Here is a 23,486-nt window from a genome sequence, read left to right on the forward strand (position 1 = left end):
AGGTGTGTGCGAGAGCTGGCCACGGTCGCGGCGAGCGCATTTCGTGCACGAAGGAATGGCGGTGGCGCCCCTGCAGATTCTCGGTGAATGGCCCAAACGGGCTCGACGTGTGTGCTCGTGGAGCCGTGCTCGTGCGTGAGTGCGCCGGCGTGCTTGTGGTGTCCTGTGTACCCCAAGGCATCAGCTTGGGAAGGGAACAGTGCACCCGGGCGGCGGCAACAAGGTCACGATGGCTGCTGCCGCTCTGTGCGTGTGTACCGCGGGGGCGAGACACCTTTGCGGGCCACGGCGAGGCGCGGGGACAGAGCCAATGTCGAAGGCCGGGACAGGCAGGCAAAGCATCATCAGATGGAGGAATAAGGCTGGTTCTTGAGGCGCTCACCGGTGGTTTCGCGGAGGGCAAGGCTGTGACGATGTCGTGGCCGCGCGGACTCCCGGCGGGGTCGTGTGCTGCGCAGAACCACGGAGGGAGGAGCGGGCGTGGGCATGCTACGGCTTGGCGACGCGGCTGTCGTCGCATGGTTTCCCTATGACAAGCGAGAGGAGCACGGCACGAAGGCCGGTCATAGGCAGGGATGGCAACTAGAAGGAAAAGGCGGATGCTTGGCAAAGAAAAAGGGCTCACCGGCGGTGGAAACTCACCGGAGTTCGTGGCGAAGGAGGCAAGGCAGAGGCCGCTCGACGTGGCATCGGGCGGTGACACGAGTGCCGGGTCGCAGCGCTCGGTGGTGGCGTTGGTCGAGGTGCTCCAGGTTGCGTGGCTTCTCTCCCGTGGCGTCGCGATGGCGGCGACGTCGCGCAGGTCGCGGTTGACGCCGAATTGGGTTGGGGCCGCGGCGGTTCACCACCTCGTGGGCTCCTAGCGGCGTCGAGGATGGAGACTCGGCAGCGGCGTTCGCCGAGGGAGCAGCCCGGCGAGCTCTGGGGTTTTTCCGCCCGTTTTCGCGGAATCCTGTTTTCATCCGAAATTGACACATATTTATTCCGTTTTTCATCCCGTTTTTAATCTATGTGAGATATATCTAGAAATTGATATGTTCATAAACCTAGTAATCACCAGTTATGCATGTTAACATATTAACACATGGCATGCTAGTGAATATTGGACTGATAACTTCGTACATGTATATTCTTTTGTCACTTTGTTTACGTATACTCAAGGATATTTGATCATGTTATTCTAACTTATTTTTCTGGCTCTCCATTCGTATTTGTCTGTTTCCGTATTTTCGTATATCCCTATCCGTTTTTAATTCCCTTTTTTCCCGAACCTGATTTCGTTTCCGCTAAAAATATAGAAACGAAAACGGGAGAGGAGTTTTTTTGCCCGCTTCCGTTCGTTTCCATCCTAGCTCCTTTGGTGAAGCCCTTGAAAATGTGCTGACAAACGATGGATGAGGGGTGGAGCCAAAAATAATGGCTTCACCTTGCCTACGTGAAACCCAAGGAGGAGGAAAGCCTGGATTGCCCCCGTCGAGGCGCTCGGCCGCCCAAGGAGAGGCGCTTGGCCACCGGCGAAGAGGACGCACAGGGAGAGGCAGGCGACGGTGGCGAGGCAGGGTATCTCACGGGCGCAGGTGCCTTTGGTGCGGGTGCTGATTGGGGAAGGGAGTATCTCACGGTGGTTCGGACGCTGCCGGCAGACTCCACAGTGTTAGTTGATCTTCACCAATAGGCCCAACGGCTTATTGGGCCCTTGCCTCTGCTCCCTGATCAGGGGAGCCCAACCCTAATTGGTTGGTGGGCCCCTATCGCATAGCATATATATATAGAGGAGTGGGGAACTGGGCTCGGGTCACGAGGTTGAACGGAGCCGCCACCCACCTACAAAGAAAACACTAATCCGATCCTAAAGAAGTGCTGCCAGCGACGAGATGTGCCCCACCAACCTCCGCCGTCGTTCCCCTGCAGATCTACACCGGACCGCCGTCTCGCCACCGAGCCAGAGCTACCCCTACACCGGCGTCTACGCTGCTGCTGTGCCGCAACAGTGAAAGGCGAGAAGGGTCTTTCCCGGATCTACGGGTTACACACACAGAGGTACACATTTGATCCTAACAATGGTACCAGAGCTAGGTTGCCTCTGTGTAACCCTAACCGGGTAAAAGAAAAGGAAAAGGACCGGGGGTGGCAGACGTCACTGGAACCCCGGTCACCACCGCCACTGCATGGGGGAAAGAAGCAGCACCGTTCGACGGCGCACGACAAAGAACAGAAAAGATCAAATCTAGTTCGGATCTGACAAGAAAGAGGGTTCTTCCCAACTCTAACCCTAACTCACGTGAGAGAAAAGAAAGAAGTGGGATTCGGCTTAGACCCGCTCAGATCCAAAGGGGAAGAAGAAAAGGAACCCTAGATTCAAACCCTAATTCCCCACATCAGTTCGGATAAGAGAAAAGAAAACTCAAATTAGAGAAAGGGAAAAGGGGTAGGTCGGTTTCCAAACCCTAACCCTAGATCTAAACCCTATTCCCATCCACTGGTTCGGAAAAGAGAAGAACACAGTCCAAATAGAAAAGAAGAAGGGGATGGGAAAGGAGAAAGGGAGAAGGGGAAAGGAACCGATTCGGATGGGAAGGGAACCCATTCGGATGAACTCTGAAAAAGAAAAGAAATCAAAGAAAAGAAAAATCCAAAGAAAGAAGAAGAACAGGGGTCGGAACCGAACCCTAACCCTAGATCCCCTTTTTCGGGTGAACAAGCGAAAAGAAAAAGAACAAAGAAAAGGGGTCGGCACACGAACCCTAACCCCAATCGGTCCAACAAAGAAAAACAAACAAGATCTTGATCCGATTGGGGAAGAAGAAGAGAAAAGAACAAGGGTCGGAACCCTAACCCCAACCCTAGTTTCCCATTCGGATGAACTCCGAAAAGAAAAGGAAGAACAATACAAATCCGAAGGGGAAGGGGTGGATCTACCTCGCCGTGCGTCGAGATGTCCCTTCGCCGACGCGGGAGAAGAAGCCGAGCCGGGGAAGCTGGCTCGCCGGGCTCGGCCAAGGAAGCACCGTGGCTAGGCCGCTCGACGGCGGCGTGCTCACCCGTTGGGGAGCACGTGAGCCGGTGAGGGGGCCGGCGACGGCGCCATGGATGCCTCACTCCACCGCCGTACATGCTCGGTCGCCGCTCGGTGCTCGCTGCGCTGAAAGAGAGAGAGCGGCGAAGGGAAGGCGAAGAGAGAGAGAGAGCGATGAAAGGAATGGCCTCTAGGGTTTGAGGACCACGGCCGGAGAAGGTTTTTATTCGGCCGAAACGAATGGACGACCGTCGGATGCGATCCGACGGCGGATCGCGATCGGGCCGACCCGCGGCCCAGGCGGGCGAGCGCACCGGCGCGGCTTTGCCGGCCCAGGCCTAGGTTGCGGCCTGGGTGCGGCAGCGCACGCGGAGAGTAGCTGGGCCGGGCTATTTTGCTGGCCGGGCCGAAAGAACAGTGTTCATTTGTGTAATTTTATCGTTTTTTCTTTTTCCAGTAAATGTTTATTTCCTAGAAATTGATTAATAGCTTAAAGAAAATAGAAAAAGTAATTTTTTCCTGTGGGTAAAATTCAAGAAATTGAGTGAAAGTTTTTTCGCTGCTAAAGAAGTTGTTTATTCTCCAGTTATTTTGAATCAATGTGATATTTAATTGGAGAAAAAGAGAGTTTTTTCCACTGCTAAAGAAATAGTTGATTCTCCAGCTATTTTGAACCAATGTGGTATTTAATTGGAGAAAAAGAGTTTTGGCATAGATTATGATGTTGTTATTTTCTGACCAACATTGTTAATAACAATATCATAATTTTAATGATTTATGCATTAATTCTATTTCTGCCCAACGGTGATGTAGAATTAGTGTATAAGAATATATCATAATTTTAATGATTTATGCATTAATTCTACTTCTGCCCAACGGTGATGTAGAATTAGTGTATAAGAAGAGTTGTAAATTTTAATGATTTATGCATTAATTCTACTTCTGCCCAACGGTGATGTAGAATTAGTGTGTAAGAACAGTTGTCAAAGTTAATGATTTATGCATTAATTCTATTTCTGTCCAACGGTGATGTAGAATTAATGTGTAAGAACAATTATGAAAGTTAATGATTTATGCATTAATTCTATTTCTACCCAACGGTGATGTAGAATTAGTGTATAAGAATAGTTGTATGTTTTGATTTTGACCATCGTTGGAATCAAGGCATGCAAATGGTGTTATTTTTATGATAAGAAAAGTTTTGACCTGGTTTTCATCTTAGCTGAGGTGGACTAGGTAGTCACCTCACCGTGTTCCACTGATTCTGTGGCACCGGTGAGGGAGACAAAAGAGAATGATGCCGTTTGGGCAACTAAAGAAAGGGATTTTGAATCCCAAAAGATGTCCTATGACTTTGAGCATAGGAAGTGGGTCACTGCCAACATGAATTCACCTCTCGGTTCCTTGTGATTTTGTACTCTGGTCGCGACCGCGAATTCGTCCATACTTTGGTCGCGACAGTGAATTCGTCCATGAGAATCTCATCTCGGCAGTAGTTTCAGTCGTTCCCTCAAAAAAAAAAAATTGTTTCAGTGGCTTGAGCTTAGATAGGAGGACACCCTGCATTTGAAATTACACTAGTACTGTGGGGACTCGGATCAATTGCAAGCAAGCACACATCAAAATCTGACAAATTCATTCATGCATATCAGCAATAGTTTCAGTCTCTTATCACGTACTTATCAGCAATACCTTATGATAATCTCTGTCAGTTACCCTACACAGCATGCCCACTTACACTATAGGGATTCAATTGCAAACAAACAAGCGCTTCTTCATAGTCTGATTTGCGGGGAACCTTAACTCTTGTCTTTGTTTTGTTTTCATGAGCCTGATTTGCAGTAAACCTTAATTCTGTTATATTGTTTTCCTGCGTTGCAGCAACCCTTGGTCCAATGAGACATACCAACACGATCTACAAACGGGGTGATTTCTGTCCGCTGCTTCACGCAATAAACATTCTCTCCGTGAAGATAGTATCCTTGGATGTTGATTTCCCAATACATGTCTATGGTACTATCATCGGCAGAGATTCCCTTGATAGCAAGTGTGTTTGTGTCTTCCTCCGCGACAGAGATAAGTGCCAAGTCATCAACTATAAGGTACCATGCCTAGTTTAGTATCCTTCATTCTAACAGTGAAGTTTTAGCATGTATTATGTGTCTGGAATTATATGTGCCACTAAACTGTAATGTAAACTTTTCTGTAGATGCAACCGTTGATCTTGGAGGGCCCAAAACGAGGACTCGTGTTGTTAGATGATGTATTCATTGAGATCTATCTGAAGATTAGAGATGTTCAACAGGAGGGTCTTGATCAGGTGACGGACAGAGAACTTAGTAAAGGGTTTGTAAAGATCAGGGGCTGTCGGAGCATTGAGAAATGCCTTGCTGAAAGTAAATCTCTTGCTACCAGGCTCAGTACTGTTGAGGTGAGGTGTTCAGTTGTGAAAGATGGCCTTGAGGCTCTTGTTGCTACTGAAGTTTTACGGGGATCATTCAGTGGAATAATCACTGCTTGCACTTCAAACATCCCGCATAATCTCCTGCGCTTCATGATAGCAAACTTTGCTGTAAGAAGGCTCATGGCGTTCAAGGAGTTATCCAGCTTTTGCAGCCTGTCATAACTGTCGGTGTGAGAGACATGCTAGTAATTATAATCAAGACTAGTAATGGCACTTCTAAGCACACCATAGAGTTTACTCTAAGGTACAGCACTACAAAAGAAGATGTTATTGCTGTTAAGATATTCGCTTGAACTTATCAGCCGGCTTATCAGCTAGAATCTACAGTATTTTTCTCTCACAACAAAACAGCTTCAGCCGGCTTTAATACCAGCCGAACAGGCCGAAACGGTAAGCGTGAGCTTTTGGTTGGCGCGTTTGGAGCAGCACAATCACAAGATGAGTATTTGTTAAGCTCATATGTGCTATATGAGCGTGAGGTCCATGTACGGAGTACATGTCATTGCCTCCCTCCGCCACTGCAACTGTCGAAGACATCTAACCCCATGAGCTTGATGGGCCTAAAAGCATGTTTATAGGATTATGGGTTTGTCGGTATTTTTTTTAATTGAGGACAGGCTGGCATATGAGCATGCCAGGAACTCAAGATCATGTCAAGTCCAATTGACTGTTGAATCCCTCGTTGATGGCGTCGATTCCTCTCTGAGCCACTCTCACGGCCGACAAGACAGTACGATCCATAAGTTTGTTCTTGTCGTTTGGAGCAGCACAATCACAAGAATGAGGCTTGTAAAGGATTACTTTGGTGGGAGATTAGCCAAAAGCACAAGGGTGAACTGGACCAGTTTATGTCCATTCTCCAACATTAAAGCTGAGGCTTTGTTGTTAGGATTAGTAGATCCTTGTTAGGTCTTTTAGGAACCCGCGGTACACATTATTGTACAAATGTGCATACATGGGTCACACACATTGCATTGCGTATAACCAACCAAAAGTGCTCTAGGCTTAGAAATATGCATGCAGGTTTTCAAAAACGGCAAAGCCCTGTCAAACATTCTTCTTCTTTTTTCTAGACCTGCAATGTCATAAAATTTGCAAAAGTTGTATAAGCAAGGTTAGTTCATCAAATCTTTGCTACCCTTCGGTGGACGCAAGAGGATTTTGCCATGGCACCTTTACGAGTCATTGACACATGAAAATTTTGCTTGCTACCAGTAATTTTTACAGTAACTGGTAGATAAACATGTCTTTATAATACCGTCTTGAACAATTTACCGGTATACAAAATGATACATGACTTACCAAATGCCAATGGTATGGCACCAAGGTGATCCAACAATAGATCGACCAAAAGAAAACCTCATAATATTTACCACCGACGGACAGCCCAAAATATTATCTCACTTTGGTGCCAGAACAGTCATAGTCAGAGTTCTATGGAGACCTTGTTTTCTTTTGCTTTGGATTTGGGCTTGATGATTCCTTAAAAGCAGAAGGGCAAAGGCTATTGATGCCACACTTGTCGCATTTGGGCCTCAGTGGAGTACAGATAGTTTGCCCAAATCCAACCTACAAGACATTTTTCAGTTTTTTTCAGCATAGAATAGACTAGCAGTTCTGAAATCAAGGCAGGATTCAGATAGCATAGAACAATAACCACTATCTTACAATCAAATAATCAAAGAAAAGCATTACTAAAGTACTAAAACAAATAAGAAAATACTTCAGTAGAGAGATACCAGTAATGGATTTATAGGTTCCCACTCATCCTTGGGTAGCCATTTCTCTAGAGAAATTCTTGTCTGTTCCTGGTGTCGTAGTTTTCTGTGCACGAACACATAGCAACATAAGCACTATTCCCAGCGGCCCAGCCTCTGTAATGGTAGTTGTGTTTTTTTTTTCCCAGAAGAGAAGACAACATAAATCAATACTAAGGCTACCTGTTTTGTTCCTTCCCGAAAAACCCACCCAAGTCGGTTAGAAATGCGATGCACATGAGTGTCAACACAGATTCCTTGAGTATTCTTCCAAGCAATGCTCATCACCTGTTTACTTAAAGAAAGATACCCATGAAGATATTTATGTTCATATTTCAACCACAAAGGACAGAATAAGTAAGATTATTACCAAATGAGCCATTTTAGGGCCAACTCCTCTCAGAGCAAGCAGCTCATTCAAGAGAATCTGGAATATCCCCTCCAAAACGTTCAAGACAAATTTTAGAAGCTTCTTTTATGAACTGTGCCTTTCTCTGATAGAATCCGACCTGTTAAAATCATGAACAGTATGCTGTGAGTCATCTCTCTGAGAAGTTTCTTGTAATCTCTAGATTCAAATCATCTTGAGCCTAAAGTGATGTTCCATTTCAAATAGTGTTAAGTCTGGTGTGTTTGCAAAGCCTGTGATGGATAACAAAAGCAGACACGTGAATTTTCATTTTCATGCTTCTAAGTTCATTTCTTTTTTGGGTACATACAGTACAGTAATTATTAACTTATGAACGATGTAAGCATAGTATTCATCCTAATAGGGTGAAAACCTTGCAACTTACAGGTTTGATAAGATTCGCAAGCGTGGTCTCATCTGTCCTCACTATAGCATCGGGATCAAGTAAACCGTTTTCAGAGAGGCGTTCCACAACAGCTGAAAAGAATTGACTCCAAAATGCAATCAGCACATTTCTAAAGGACAACTATTTAGTACAAACACATCAGAGAATCTCATGACAAGGCTAGTTTTTCCTGAATTTCATATGACAGAACAAAAAAGAACTCTTGAATTTCCATAGTAATAATAGATACTTCAGTGGTCTGAGAATTCTCAACAAGAAGGCATAACCAATTCTGGATACAGGAAATTTTAAAGACATACCATGCGTAACTTCATCTTTTGTCTGGCTTGACATCATAGTTGATATCAGAACTGCAAATCTTCTTTCCTGTCCAGGAATAGGAAGAGAAGTATTGATTACAACTGGACCTAAATTCTTTACAAACGGAACCCATATGCACAATTATTTCCAGACAAAAAAAGGCATAAGTATTATAAAGCAGCAAATAAGTGAAAATGTGGAAATTTTGCAATCTATTTGGCACAAAATTAATGTACAGATTGTTTTATCTCTAGACTCTAGACAGGAAAATTATTTCTAGACTCTAGACAGGAAAAACATCATTTTCATATTGTAGTACAGCACAAGGAAATTAGCCAACTAGGTGAGTTGCATAACCCCGAAGCTACCTATGTAAGGCCAACCAAAGAGGTCAACCTTTTTCTCTTTATATTTCCTTTTTGAAGGGCAAAGAGCTCCACTTTGACATTAATATCCGGTAGGAAATAAACTTGGGACAGGTCATACCAACAAGGCTCTTTTACATAAAATTGTAAAGGTGAAAAGATTATTTTGTGGCAAAAACTACCTTGGGTGGAAGGAGAGAACCAGCCTTTTCACAGCCCTTCGTATCTACGGGGGCTTCACCAGATAACCTCATGCTTTTAATGCCTCCAAGAACTGCCTCCCAGTTATCTGGAGCTCCAACTGCACAAATGACTACTTAAGTTTTCATATCGTACATGGACATAAGAAAGATACCAATCAAATGAAAGAGATGAATGCTTGATACAGCAGTCAACAAACCTGGCCTTAATGCATTTATTTTTCATGGTGCAACAATGAAGAATTTAGGTTGAAAAAATGCACAGATGTTCAGAATAAGGAAGCACTAAGTTTAATATAAGTTTTTAATCAGTGACTATAATTAGACTGTCTTTTTGGCTAACATTAAAATTAGGGGAAATCAAGAACAATGTAATCTAATTCCAAACATAATTAAAAAATATTGAGCTCAAATGATAGTTGTGTATGGAAAACTGAAAATGCGACAACATATCCTGACCATGTAAGATCCCACTTGTAGTTGTAGCAAGATTGACCACATGCTACAGTGACTTCATCTTAGTAATAGTAAGTAGTAACCCAATAAAATGTATCTCTTCTAGTAGCCTTCTGATTTATGAGTACCTTTTATAACTGAAGAAACTCTGACCTTTTTCTCCACCTTGACTGAAGAAGGGAAGTGTTAGTTTTTTTGCAAGACATGGCAGAAAACGTAAACAAGATTGTAATATGGCACATAGAGACTTGCAAGCAGATTATCCAGAGGAAAGATACTTGCATACTGATTATGAAACATTTGTCTTAGCAGGAAACTCAAAAAGATTATCTGATTAGCACCAGCGGTTCTTACCCAAAGATGCTGTTGCCTTACTTGACGATGTCAATGTTTTGGCCTTTTCGTATCGAAAATCCTCGATGTCAGGGACAACACCAAACTGCATATGCATAGGACATTTTTCTGTTGAGGAGAGCATGAAACCAAGTACTAAGGTAACATGAGTGAGTAAATGTAGCTAAATACAAAAGGTACACTTGCTGCACCAAAGAGCAAGGGTTCAATAAGCAAATCAAGGGTACAGAACGTAAAAAAAAAAGGGCGTACCCAGTGCAGAGAGCTCCCGCTCTGTGCGGGGTCTGGGGAAGGGTGTCAGTGGCAAGCCTTACCCTCGCCTGTGCAATGCGAGGAGACCGCGACTCGAACCCAGGACCTTCCGGTCACAGGCGGTAAGACTCTACCGCTTGCACCAGGCCCGTGAGAAACACATGGAACTCGTTTCTTTTCATACAAAAACATTCTATTTAGTAAGCAGGCACCTGCTTCTTATGATGCTCCCCATTTACTTCAAGTTCTCGCTTCACCCTCTTCCTCTTAAAAGAAGCAGTTGCTTTGGGCTTTGGAATGTCAAAAGAAACACTGGATTCACGTTTGACTTCTCGTACAACTGAAAAAGGCATGAAGCTTGTACTTTATTGACAGAAGAAAAACTATACCAAAATTGTTGGGAAAAAAAGTCAGGCATATGTACTGATCTACAGATATTCAGAGATAGATTTTTCTTGATGAGTAGGAAGATTAGGTTAACACTTGAAGTTGGAATAAAACTCTAAAAGTTAACTTAGGAGTATTAATCCTACTCGTCTTGTTCAATCCGCATAAACAAAAGAAATGGTAAAGAAGGAATATTTTTTCTCATCAAACTAAATCCATGAATCTTGACCTTGCATACAGCAGATAATCAACATTAAGCTAATGGGGGCAACATGAGCAAGGCATTCACCGCTTGACACGTTCACAACATGCCAACATTGATATGCATATTACTTCACCAAAAGCAAAATCTAATTTCCAATTGACAATTAAAGAAAAGACTATACGTGAAATAAACTTACAGAAAAGGAATCGAATTTTTTTGCCCTTGTATCACTTAGACAAGCAGCCTAAACTCACGAGAAGAAGAAATCCAGGTAGCACACTGATTTCACCCATCTTGTGAAAGGAATCACGCAACTCCAGTCTCCAGACACTCATCGGTATCAATATAACATTTAGGCATATATCATGAGAAATATTTTTTTTTCTTTTTTGTGGGAGGGGTAATAAAGATAAAATACTACTCCTACTTGGCAAGTACCATTTCAATAAAATTGTTCCTCGGGACCAAACGGTGAAGTAAACAGAGCAAGAAGACATGGCAGAACTTAGCAAAGGACCATTAAGAAGGGGGAGAAACATCCGCGGAGACAAAAATGCTTTCGCTTCACCTGGGTTGAGGTCGGCGCGGACCAGCAGCCTGGAGGCGGAGGCGGAGCGGGTGCTGGGCATGGCGGCCGGCGACAGGCGAATGCGGGAGACGAGGAGAGCGAGGTGCATCCGCGCCCGCGCCGCTACGCTAGGGTTTTAGCGACGAGGTCCTGTCCTGTTCATCTTCCCCCCCCCCCCCCCCCCCCCATGTTTCTTGGGTGGTGGGAGCTTTTCTTCGCGTTTGAAAAACAGTTGCGTTGCTTGTGGCGCTGCAGCCTGCTGCGTGGCGCTTCGTTTCTTCGGGGGCGTTTGGTATGGAATTCTCGGATGGCTTCCGTTTTATGGCTCCGCCAACCAAATGACCGGAGCTGTTTCACGCAAACGAAGCCGAAAATGTAGCTTCGCCCGGCTCCCACGCCGACGGCCGCCGCCGTGTGGGTGCGGGACGCCGGATCTCCACTGCCGCGCGAGCGCGTGGGGTAGCTGGGCGCACGGGGCCGCCGGGCGCGGCGAGTGCGGAACCACCGGGCGGCGGAGCTCCGGGCGAGGAGGAAGGGATGCGCGGCTGGGGAGGAGGAAGGGACGCGCGGCGGGGAGGTGCGGTACGGAGGGCGCGCGGAGGAGGAGCTAGCGTGGGGGAGGGCGGCGCGGCGGCAGTGGCCACTGGCCGGGCGCGCTCCCAGGTGCGGGCGGCGGCGGCCGGCGGGATGAGCACGGGCCTTTTTTTTTTTATTACTGCCTCAACCTTCGCTTATGGCCATCCGTTTTTTTCTGCTCCAGAACCGTGTTTTTCTCTCGCAACGGCTCCGTTCGCGTGCTCTTAAATCCGGTTTGATCCGCTTATTTTTTTATTCGAAACAGTATTTTTCTCTCATAAATTCTTGCACCCCTTCCGTACGCCACGGCTCCGCGGCGCTCCACCTCCAACGCCGGAGCCCCCGCTGCCGCTAGGGCAAACCTCGTGTGCGCTGCTCATCCGCAGCGCCCGCCATGGCCGATGCACCTTGCCGCCATGTCCGTCGGTCGGACCTTCCTCTGCTCCGCGCTCTGCTCTTGGGAAAGGAAGGAAGGTGAGAAGGTTATGAATCCAAGCAGAGATTTTGTACAGGGTCCTAACTACGAAATACGAGACTCACATAAATAGTGCGTTTATACCGCGAGGCGATTGGTTAGAAGCTCAGGGGTCGATACGCTGCTGGCTTGTCTTTGCCGCGCTTGGGCTGCTGGCCGCCCCCCCCCCCCCCCCGCCTGGGCCATCCGCGCCGCTGCATGCGCGCCTAGGCCGCCGCGTCTCGCTGGGCCAGCCGCTGCGCACGCAGCCGCGTCCACGTGGACCGGCCATTCCAGCTGCTGGGCCACCGCGCGCCTGCGGGCCGAGTTGGCCTCCCGGGCCTGGTCTTGTTGCGTTGTTTTGGTTTTTGTTAATTCAGTGTCTTTCAAAAATTAAAAATAAAGTGTAGAAAAAATCATAAAAAGGCCAAACCAATTTTGTTAGTCTCCTAAAACCATGATCTACCTGTTAGTATATTTTGTTCACATAGTTTGATAATATTCTTGTAAGCTATATAATTAATTTAAGGTACTTAATATTATAAAAATATGAACTTGTAGGAATTGTTGTAATAAATTGGTAATAGTGTTATATCTGAAATTTCTACAATAGGTTTCTAGCAATATTAGGTACTCACCGTAATTTTTGTAGCTCCAGAATAATTAGATTGCTAGATAGATAATGATGTCCTATTACGAATAAAGACTAAATTGGTAGCATAGAATAAAGAAACAACTTGGGTTTGTATAACTAAAATATTTGTTGGGAAATAACGCCTTATTCGATAACTTGGATATGTAGCCTCAGTACGGTCGTCGTTAGAACTAGCCCGTTAACTTGAGAGGCGTAAATCGTATTTTACGAGTCACGATTGCAGTCGATTAATTACGTCTTTGCATTGCATCGCATTGCATATCATATAGGTACGATGATGGATCAACGGATCAAGTGAAGGATGAGTGAGAATCTACAGATGGTGTAATGGTACTCTCTCTAGGAGATTATACAATGGGCTTTCTATTCAGATGATGGTGGATGATCTGAAGATGCACATACTAACTTTTTAATATATATCTTACCCAGGCAAGCCCCGGTGCATAACCCCCACTTTTCTACAGTTTAAATTATATTTGCGCATTAAGTTTTAAGGAGTTGAATGAAACCCACTTGCATATATATATATATATATATATATATATATATATATATATATATATATATATATATATATATATATATATCATATGAGTCTTACTAGTATGACAGGATCGTGTAGATTGATATGCTATAGGACTCCGGTAGAAGTCGGATGATTGCCTGTCACTCGCGAGAGATAGAAAATATATTACTGTATTATGATTACTTGGAATATATAAATGGTGGAAAGAAAAATGGTGACCGGACAGGGATATGGTTTGGGTATTGGTGGGTGTAAGAGGTTGTGTCGCCGTGGATGCAGGACATGGCTTGGTTACATTGTTTTCCCTATTTGTGTCGGTTAAGGACCGGTCGTTGCATAAGACGCTAGGCAAGTCATAGATTTATTATCCCGAGCACATACTTGTGTATGGGCGCTTGAAAGACTTGTTACTCTCTTGTCGTGGATCTGGCTCTTTCCGGACCGACTATCAGGGTTTTGTTTTTGGTGGAGGAGGTTCTTGCACCGCACTGAGTCCGGGACTCAGGAGCGGGGGCTTGGAGTCTCAGTTTGGACGGGGACCTAGACACCTAGGACAGGAGAGTGATGGGTTGGTCCTGCTTGTGCCCAGGGTACAAGCGGGACGTGTGTTTTTTGGGTACCCAGCTGGGGACATTGGTTCGTGAATCGTCGTCGAGTCGGTACGACTTGTCTTAACTCTAGCATCGTAGTAAGAACTGAAGATAAAAGATGGAAGATGGCAAAAGAAAATCTGATTGCTTACCACCTTCTTGAAAGTAGCACATGTGCTTACATAGAATGGTTAATTAATGAACCAATACGGCTATTAATAGAAATCGAATATAAGGACGCACGCTTAGTAATGCTTCCTGCAAATGCAATAAACCCACAAGCCAGATAGCCTTGCATATCCTTAGAGTCTTTTCTTTCCTCCTGTCGGGTAAGTCTTGCTGAGTACAATTGAGTACTCAGGGTTTTATTCCCCCTGTTGCAGGTGACAGGTGGATGCTAGAGCTGACCCTTGTGTGTGGATTCCTCCTGGTGGGCTCAGAGATGATTTCCTTACACTGCGATCATAGTTTTTATTTATAACTCTCACTAAATGTTTTTGTAAATGAAAGTTTCATAATCTGTTGTCGTAGTTTATATATCAATACTTCATCATGTCATGATTAGATGTTTATTTCTGCTGTAATTCTGGTCACATGTTTATATTCCGCTGTTCAATTAAATTGCTTATAACTCTGATAATATGATTACATTCCGCTGTTGTAATAATAAATATTATACTCTGATGTTGTATTAAAAGTGATGTAATAAATGGTTAAGAATGATGTAAGTTTTATTCTCTCATCTGTGATCCTGATGGCAAAAATATGGATTTTCGGGTTCTGCCCTGGGGTGTGCCCGACGAAACCAAGTGATTTAGTGTTCTCCCCTGAGTGCTTAGTGTCTAATAGAAGACAAGCACTCCTGGAAGGCATTAGATTAGGCGGTTCTGCCACAGGTGGTATTAGAGCGCAAATGAGGAAATAAGGCTTCGAAAACCTTTTCTAAAATAAAATTTGGCAACAAATTCTTTTTAAAAAGCTAGGACGCTTGTATGCGAAGTTATATAAGTAGCCCTATTACTATGGTTATGTATCTAGGATAGATGGCACTCTGCTGACTTAGGTAGACTTAATCAAGTTTTCTACAGGTACACTGACTCGAGCATAGTCCGATAGTATCGACTAGCTACAGGGAGAGAACGCTGTGCCAAAAATCTAAGAATAGTTGCCCTATATGTTGGCAACAGTGGAATGGCGTATAGGACGTGCATCCATGCATACCTTGTTGTGCATTTTAGTGTCGTACCACTTGTAGATACACCATCCATAGGTGTCACGGGTGTCGTATTGTGCACGACTGCCTCGTTCCTGTCTGAAGTAAGGTATGCACTATGGCTTTCGTGCTCCGCGTTCGCCCATGGTTCACGCCTGTTGTGACCCATGTCTCCCCATACCCCTTTTCTGCACTCTTGTCGGACGCTTGTCCTGCAGTCGTACTAGTCAGTGATGGCATTGGACATTGCTCGCCTCGAACGCGTGAAATTTGGTCGATTCATTCATAGTGACCCCGCGCAGGAACCCTGGTGGACTACGCTAGGACCACTGAATGCTCCGCCTTTATAAGTAGAGCCTGGCTTAGCCATTGGTATCACCACTTGGTGCACTTTAGCTCTTAGCTTTTTCTTTGAGCCAGCTTTTTGCTCAGCCTTCCTCACCACCACCGCCAGAGATGGCAGGAGCCTGGGTTAGTAGTTACTGCCTGAACATGGAGGGTTTTCCTAGAATCCTGCATGCCACCCTGCAAAAGCTTGGAGTCAAAGATCGTCCCAAGTATGAGGGCCATGAGTATGAGGAGCATGGCACCGAGCGTTGCGAGGTTACCGTTTACATCAGGAAGAGTGAAGAGTTCCCCGACCTCGCTGAGGCCTAGAGTGTGATCAAACTGGGTTTAGCTTCATCGACACCTACCAGGTTGTGGCCCGCAAAGCCTTGCGGTACCTTTGCCAGATCTATAAAGAGCCCATTGCCTGTACCCCCATGCGGTTCTTTCCACCTTTGGACAGGAATCGGCAGGCATGGAGGGCTCGCATGGAGGCCTTGCAAGGGCATGATGCGCAAGAGGATAGTCCAACCGTGGTGTACTTGACCACATACCTGCTTGCTCTAGACGAGTAGTATGACCGGCAAGCCTTGGAACTGAGGATCTGCCTCCGTCGAGCCGAGGAAGCCAAGATATTCAACCGGATGCTCTAGGTGCAGCTCGCCGAAGCGCATGCCAGTGCTGCAGTTGCTGAGAGTAGGGAGACTGCCATGTTGGAAGCTCTAAAGGAGGCTGAAGATCGGCATGTCCATCAGCTGGGTGAGGCCTATCTATTTACTAGGGTCAGGCAGAGGACGCTGGTTGATGAAAGGCAGGATGCCCTGATCTTGGAGGGGATCCCTATCCACCTGCCTGAAAGAAGGAGAACCGGTGATGCAGAACCGCCAGCACCTCCACCGTCAGAAGTGTCAGATGTGGAACCCTTGGTTCCTCTCACTCAGCTAGTGCCTAGAGAAGAGGTAGATCCCTAGACAGGACGGTAGAAGAATCTGTCGGGCCTAGAAATGTAGATGCGTGGCTAGAGTAGCTTAGTCGCCTTGGAATGCTGTACCGTAGTAGTAGTGCTTTTCGTCGCTGTCCTTCCGTATTGTACTCTTGCCGTTGTTGGTCCGTAGTTGGGACCGTTCGATCGTAGGTGAATGCTGTGTCATGAATGGGAGCCTGAATGCCTGTATGATGTAACCGTATAAGACCGTTCAGAATATGCATTTTATTTATTTCGCTGTGTTTATTGCGTCCATCTACCTTAAGTTCATTAGACATGCTTAAAGTTTTTAAGGGCGATGTTAAGCAGGATGCAAGAGAAGTTGCCATTCAGATATCAGCAAACCAGTCATGAGTGGAGAACATTGGACATTGTATCGACTAATTGTGGATGTCCCAGGAGAACACTTGACTCTCTTTATATCAAATCCACTGTTGGATTTGAATTCCTTGTCCCTTGTTGTAAAGGGAACCCTTGTTGTTTGAATTTTCCCTTGCAATACTCCCCTTATTCTATGGTCTATGACCCCACCGCCTTCATGGCATGTAAGTTGGTAGTAGTTTCTTGGTTAATAGCTTATGGTGCCGTGACGAAACCGATGGGCTCCCTATGGAACAACTGCCACATGGTGACGCTGCTCGACACATGCTGGTATCGAGGTTGTTGACCAATTACCTTTACCAAGTTACACCGCCATACCACTTTTGCTACAAATAATTTCCTTGGAAATGTCCAGGTGTTCAAACGGAAAATCCACAACGGGTTGATGCAAAAGTGTTCTCTCAAGGTAAACAAGAGGAGGTGGTTTTGGGAGGAAGCGTGTATGTTGTGCTCTCAGTTCATACAGAGGTTGGTACACCTGGTGGTCGAGTAAAGGAAAGAAAAAGAATAGTAGTAAGAGAAGTTAGCCTTGGATAGTCAGGGTAATTATAAAAGCCTGAGTGGATGTCATGTCCCAAGCCCTGTGTTTAGTTGATCGTGCTACGCATGCTGGGTCATTTCGCTGTGTGCCTTGCGAACGTTGTCTGTATCGGCCCTTAGCTCCCCGTTCTCACGTGGCCACGGCATCGTGCCGCACTCGCCGTCCTTGTGCACTGTGCGCTTTTCCTTTTCCCAGCATCTGGTCGGCTCTTGACTCCCACGCCTTGTCCCCCATACTAGACCCCCCATCCTCTCCCTTGTTTCTTCTTTTGGGGACACGACCGTCCGCATGCCTGCCTCGTCGAGCGGACCCTCTCTCCTCTCCTCTCCTCTCTCTTATCTTCTGCCCGCTCGCGCAGGAAGCGCACCATGGCCATGTTTATCCCCACAGCATGAACCATCTGTGTATCCCATTCACGTCGCCTCCACTTCCGATGTGTTGCGCCCCACCTCCATTCATCACTATAAGATCTCCTTGGTCCTTGCTCTTCTTCTCCATCCCCATTCCCCTCGCATTCAAACTAGAGTTACGAAATCCAGTCGACATTGTGAAGCTAGGTTCGTTAGTGTAAGGAAAATGGACCCTTGGCCCATTTACTTTGGTTTTTGGTGTTTGATGACCAACACAACCAAATTGGACTAATAAATTTGCAAGTGTTTATTTTGTAGTTCAATAGGGTGCAAGACGTGACTTGGACAAAGGCGACGTGGTGATCCGATGATCAACACCTTAAGAAAGACCTTAGAAGCACAAGAGAAGATCCAAGATATTAAGCATAGTCCAAGCACGAAGATTGGAACCAAGCCGTACGCAAGATCGCGAAGAAACGAGCTCACGGAGGTGACTGGATGCTGGACCAAATGCTGGACAAGCTACCGGACGCTGGGCAGAGGACTCGGCAGATAGTCGAACAGACACTAGACCGGACGCTGGCGGCAACCGACTGGACGTAGGACAGCAGCGTCCGATCGAGTACAGTAAGGTTCCAGAGCGGCAAATCTGTGACCGGACGTGTCTGGTGGCAGGCGACCGGATGCTGGCCAGCGTCCAATCAGTATATTGCTGGCTCAATGATCGGGACGACCGGACACGTCCAGTCAGGACGATTCAGCGCCCGGTCAGTAGCAGTTTCGCGGGAATTCGACCCCAACGGCTACTTTCTCAGTGGGGCTTATAAATACAACCCCCAACCGGCCATTTGAGGTGTGTGGAGCTGAGGAAACATACCAAGGGTGTTGATACACCATTTTAGTGATCTCCACTTGCATAGAGCTTAGTGATTCATTAGGTGATTAGCGTAGGTGCTTTGCGAAGTGCTTAGGTTGATTAGACCACCGCTCATGCGCTTGCTCTAGGTTTAGGCATAGTGTTTAGTGAGGTTTGCATACCTCTTACCACTCGGTGCTTGCGAGCACCATTGTTGTACATCGGAGGGGCTTGAAGTCTTGCGAGATCACACCAACCGCGTTTGTGGTGTGGCCGCCACCGTGTACCGGAGGGAACAAGGCCAGCGGTGTTTCAGCTGGAAGCTTGATAGTGAAGATGGCGGGGAGCATCCGGGAGAGGCTTGCCGGAAGACACATCAGAGACCCACTTGCGTGTGGGGAAGGCCCGAGGCTATCCACGGAGTTACCCGACCAAGAGCTTGGCCCTTGCGAGGGGCTCCAACGAGGACTATGGGGAATCCTGCGCGCTTCTCGATACCTTGGTAAAAATACCGGAGTCATCGACAGGAGTTTGCATATCTCTACCTTGCTCTTTAGCTTCCGCATTTACATTGATTACTTTACTACGTTTGCAGTAGATATAGCAACACACTAGCAAAACCATAGTTGCACATCTAGATAGTCTATCTATTGCATAGGTTTTGCTAGGGTTAGAAAAAGAGGCCATAGTTTTGAAGTAGATTTTTTAAGTCACCTAATTCACCCCCCCCCTCTTAGGCATCACGGTCCCCTTTAATTGGTATCAGAGCCGGTTGGCTCAATTTGGACCTTTGGCTTAACCGTCGTTGAGTCGACGCCATTTAGAATGGTTGGGATGGATACCTCTAGGCCTCCACACTTTGACGGCACTAACTTCCCTTACTATAAGGCTAGAATAGCTTGCCATCTTGAGGCGGTTGATTTGGGTGTATGGAGAGTCACTCATGACGGGATGAAACCCATCAAGAATCCCGAAAAACCCACAAAGAGTGATGAAAAAGAAGTGCATTTCAATGCTAGAGCTAAAAATTGCTTGTTTGAATCACTTAGTATGGATGTTTTTAACCAAGTATTCACTTTAAATACGGCACATGAAATATGGTTAAAACTCCAAGAGCTCTATGACGGCACAAGTAATGTCTGTGAGCAAAAACATTGTCTAGCTAAACAAAATTATGATTCCTTTACAATGAATGATGATGAGCTTGTTCGTGACATGTATTCTCGTTTGAATCTAATTATCAATGAGCTTCATTCTATAGGATTATTAAAGCTAGATGATGCGGACATCATGAGGAAGATCATCTCCGTACTACCACAAAAGAAATATGCAAGCATCATCACCATCCTTCACAACATGGAGGACTTGAGCAATATGACCCTGGGCATAGTCATTGGCAAGTTAGTGGCATTTGAAATGTCATGTAAGATGGGTCAAGAAGAAGCCCCTTCATCAAGCAAAGGCAAGGCTCTCGCATGTAGCAAGAAAAAGAAGATGAAGGGCAAGCAAGTTGAGACAAGCTCAAGCTCAAACTCCTCAAGTGAAGATGAAGAAGAACATGACGATGATGATGAAGATTCAAGTGATGATGATCAATCTTCCTCCTCCACCTCCGACCTTGATGAAGAATCAATCAAACTTATCAACAAGGTGGAGAAGATGATCCAAAGGCTAAATGTCAAGGGTGTGCCCATCCAAATCCAAGATGTCATTTTCATAAATCAAAGAAATGAGCAAAGAAAGAGAGGATGCTATGGATGCGGTGAGTTGGAGCACTTTGTGGAAGTTTGTCCAAACAAGCCCACACCCAAGACAAAGAAGAAGGCATGCAAGAATCAAGCTCTCATGTCAATAAGGTCATGGGATGATTCTTCAAGTGAAGAAGAACCCCATCACAAGAGGCGAGGCCGCAAACACTCGTCATCAAGCTCTTCTCGTGTGTGCCTTATGGCACGAGGTAACGAAAGCTCTTCCTCTAGTGAGAGTGATAGTGATGATGATATGCCTTCTTATCATGAAATTGTGCAATAAAATCTTAATTATGCTAAAGCTTGCATTAGTCAACAAAAGAAGCTCAAAAGTTTAAAAGAAAAGTTAGATAGTTCACAAAAAGCATATAAAACCTTGCTTGAACAATATGAGAACTTTGCTAATCTTAATGTTGAACTATCTACTAAAATTGAGAAACTTGAGGCTAGTGCAACAACAAATGCATGCACAATCAATGATGAGCAACTTGTAAAGAAAAATGAAAAATTAAAAGAAAAGTTAGCTAGCTCACAAGAAGCATATAATAGTTTGTTTGCTAAAATGGAAACAATGTGCAAACATTGTGATGAGCTAACTAATAAAGTTGTTAATCTTGAAGCCATTAGCACAACCCCCACCAAGGCTTTTAAAAAGAAAAGTTCTATCTTTAACATATCTAAAAAGGATGCCTCTACTTCTTGTAACGATTTATGTTTAGACTCTCCTTTGTGCAACCAAGTTTGTATTGAGAAAGTTGTTGTAGATACATGCACACAAGAGGTTGCAAAGGAGAATGAGCAACTCAAGCAAGAAGTAGCTCGCCTCACCAAGGACTTGACTCAAGTAAAAGGCAAGGCAAAGCAAACCCAACTTCATCAAGATAACACCATCAAGGGAGTGAAGAAGCTTAATGAAGGACAAACCGTGGTTTGTTATGTGTGCCACAAGGAAGGTCACAAGTCCTATGAGTGCAAGGTGAAGAATGGGAGAGGAGCAAAGAAGAAAGAGAAAAAGCAAACAAGCAAGCTCTCCAACACCTACACCAACAAGGTGGACAAGAAGGCCTCCACACCTTATCTCTTGAAGAAGAAGAAAAATGACAAGGTGGTGGCTATCAAGGTGAACAAGCAAGCCAACAATGGGGTCAAACGTTTTTGGGTGCCAAAGGATATCATTTCAAACATGAAGAGCACCAAGAAGGTTTGGATCCCGAATGGGAAGTGAGAAGTCCGTCGGACTTCGGGGAGTTTGGAGACTTAGCAAAGCATGGATGCATTTCATGGGTGCATCATGATGGTCAAAGTCATTGCCAAGTGGGTTAGTGAATATTATGGACCCAAATTCCCCTTCCCATGTTAGGTAACTAGATTCAATTTACTTCAATTGGTTTTTGATTTATTTTTTCCTATGATTGTTATCTTTTAGCATCTAGTTACACTTCATGCCTATGTTTGCATTTACATGCTTAAATCTTTTGTCATGCATTCAATAGGTATATCATATGGTAGGCTTGCTCGGTTTCATTATCAACCCTTGGAGCAAACCTACATAGTTTTAAATTGTTTAGGAGCACGTCACATAGCTTGCTTTACAATTATTTATCTAATATGTGCCAAAGTCCAAATTGTAGATAATCTCTCCCAAATATCAACTTTCAAGTGGTATTTTGATACTTAAATCAATGTGCACAAATTTTACAAGTATTCAACACTTGTGTGCACAAATTTAGGGGGAGCTTAATCTACAAGTTGGATGCTTTGAGACTAACACCTTTTCAAGCTTATCTTGTGTGTAGTAGTCTCATTGCATGAAAAATGGAGTCCCCGGAGGAAAGCATTATACTTCAATTGGTAGAAATCAAATTGATTTTCACATGTGGTATTTCTAAACCAATATCACCATGTTGATCTCACTTTGATATTTATTTGCTCTTTCTCCATGCATTATATAGATTAACCTCTATTGTGCAATAAATTGCTAATTATGCACATGCTTTGCTTTTTATCATATGTATGCATAAATTTAGGGGGAGCTTAGTCTATATAATGTGATAAGTCAAGTTTTGTGACCTATTCCATGCTAATGAAATCCTTCATTTGGTTCACAAAGTTTGACCCTCCCTTGTGCTACTAATGTTTTCCTTTTTGGGTGTTTGATGCCAAAGGGGGAGAATTTGAAGGACCAAAGACAAGCATTTAGTTACAAGTAGTAATGGTCCGAGAAAGGGAGGAAAGTGAATTATGGATTAGTCTAAGTAATGGGAGAATTTTTTTTAGAAAGCTAGACTTTAATCCATAATATCACATGGGGACATTTACAAGGGCAAGACAAGCTTTTAAGTAAAGTTTTAATTGGTATCTGTCAATTAGTATCATATAACCTTGCCCATTGCATTGCATCCTAGCAAGTAGGTAGTTTTTAATCTCCAAATTCTTATCATTTGCTTGCTTTGGTCGTGTTGTCATCAATCACCAAAAAAGGGGAGATTGTAAGGAAAATGGACCCTTGGCCCATTTACTTTGGTTTTTGGTGTTTGATGACCAACACAACCAAATTGGACTAATGAATTTGCAAGTGTTTATTTTGTAGTTCAATAGGGTGCAAGACGTGACTTGGACAAAGGCGACGTGGTGATCCAATGATCAACACCTTAAGAAAGACCTTAGAAGCACAAGAGAAGATCCAAGATATCAAGCAAAGTCCAAGCACGAAGATTGGAACCAAGCCGTACACAAGATCGCAAAGAAACGAGCTCACAGAGGTGACCGGACGCTGGACAAGCGACCGGATGCTGGGTAGAGGACTCGACAGACAGTCGAATGGACACTGGACCGGACGCTGGCGGCAACCGACCGGACGTAGGACAACAGCATCCGATCGAGTATAGTAAGGTTCCAGAGCAGCAAATCTGTGATCGGACGCGTCCGATGGTAGGCGATCGGACGCTGGCCAGTGTCTGATTAGTATATTGCTGGCTCAACGGTCGGGACAACTAGACGCGTCCGATCAGGACGATTCAGCGTCCGGTCAGTAGCAGTTTCACGAGAATTCGACCCCAACGGCTACTTTCTCAGTGGGGCTTATAAATACAACCCCCAACCGGCCATTTGAGGTGTGTGGAGCTAAGGAAACATACCAAGGGTG

At 45.1% G+C, this 23,486-nt stretch overlaps 1 pseudogene; it reads right to left on the reverse strand.

The window, feature by feature from the left end:
- Nucleotides 1–6,671: 6,671 nt before the first annotated feature.
- LOC136504745 (endonuclease III homolog 1, chloroplastic-like) lies at nt 6,672–11,884 on the reverse strand (annotated as a pseudogene).
- Nucleotides 11,885–23,486: the final 11,602 nt, after the last annotated feature.

This window comes from Miscanthus floridulus, chromosome 14 (assembly GCF_019320115.1).
Source record: "Miscanthus floridulus cultivar M001 chromosome 14, ASM1932011v1, whole genome shotgun sequence".
NCBI classification, from domain to species: Eukaryota; Viridiplantae; Streptophyta; class Magnoliopsida; order Poales; family Poaceae; genus Miscanthus; species Miscanthus floridulus.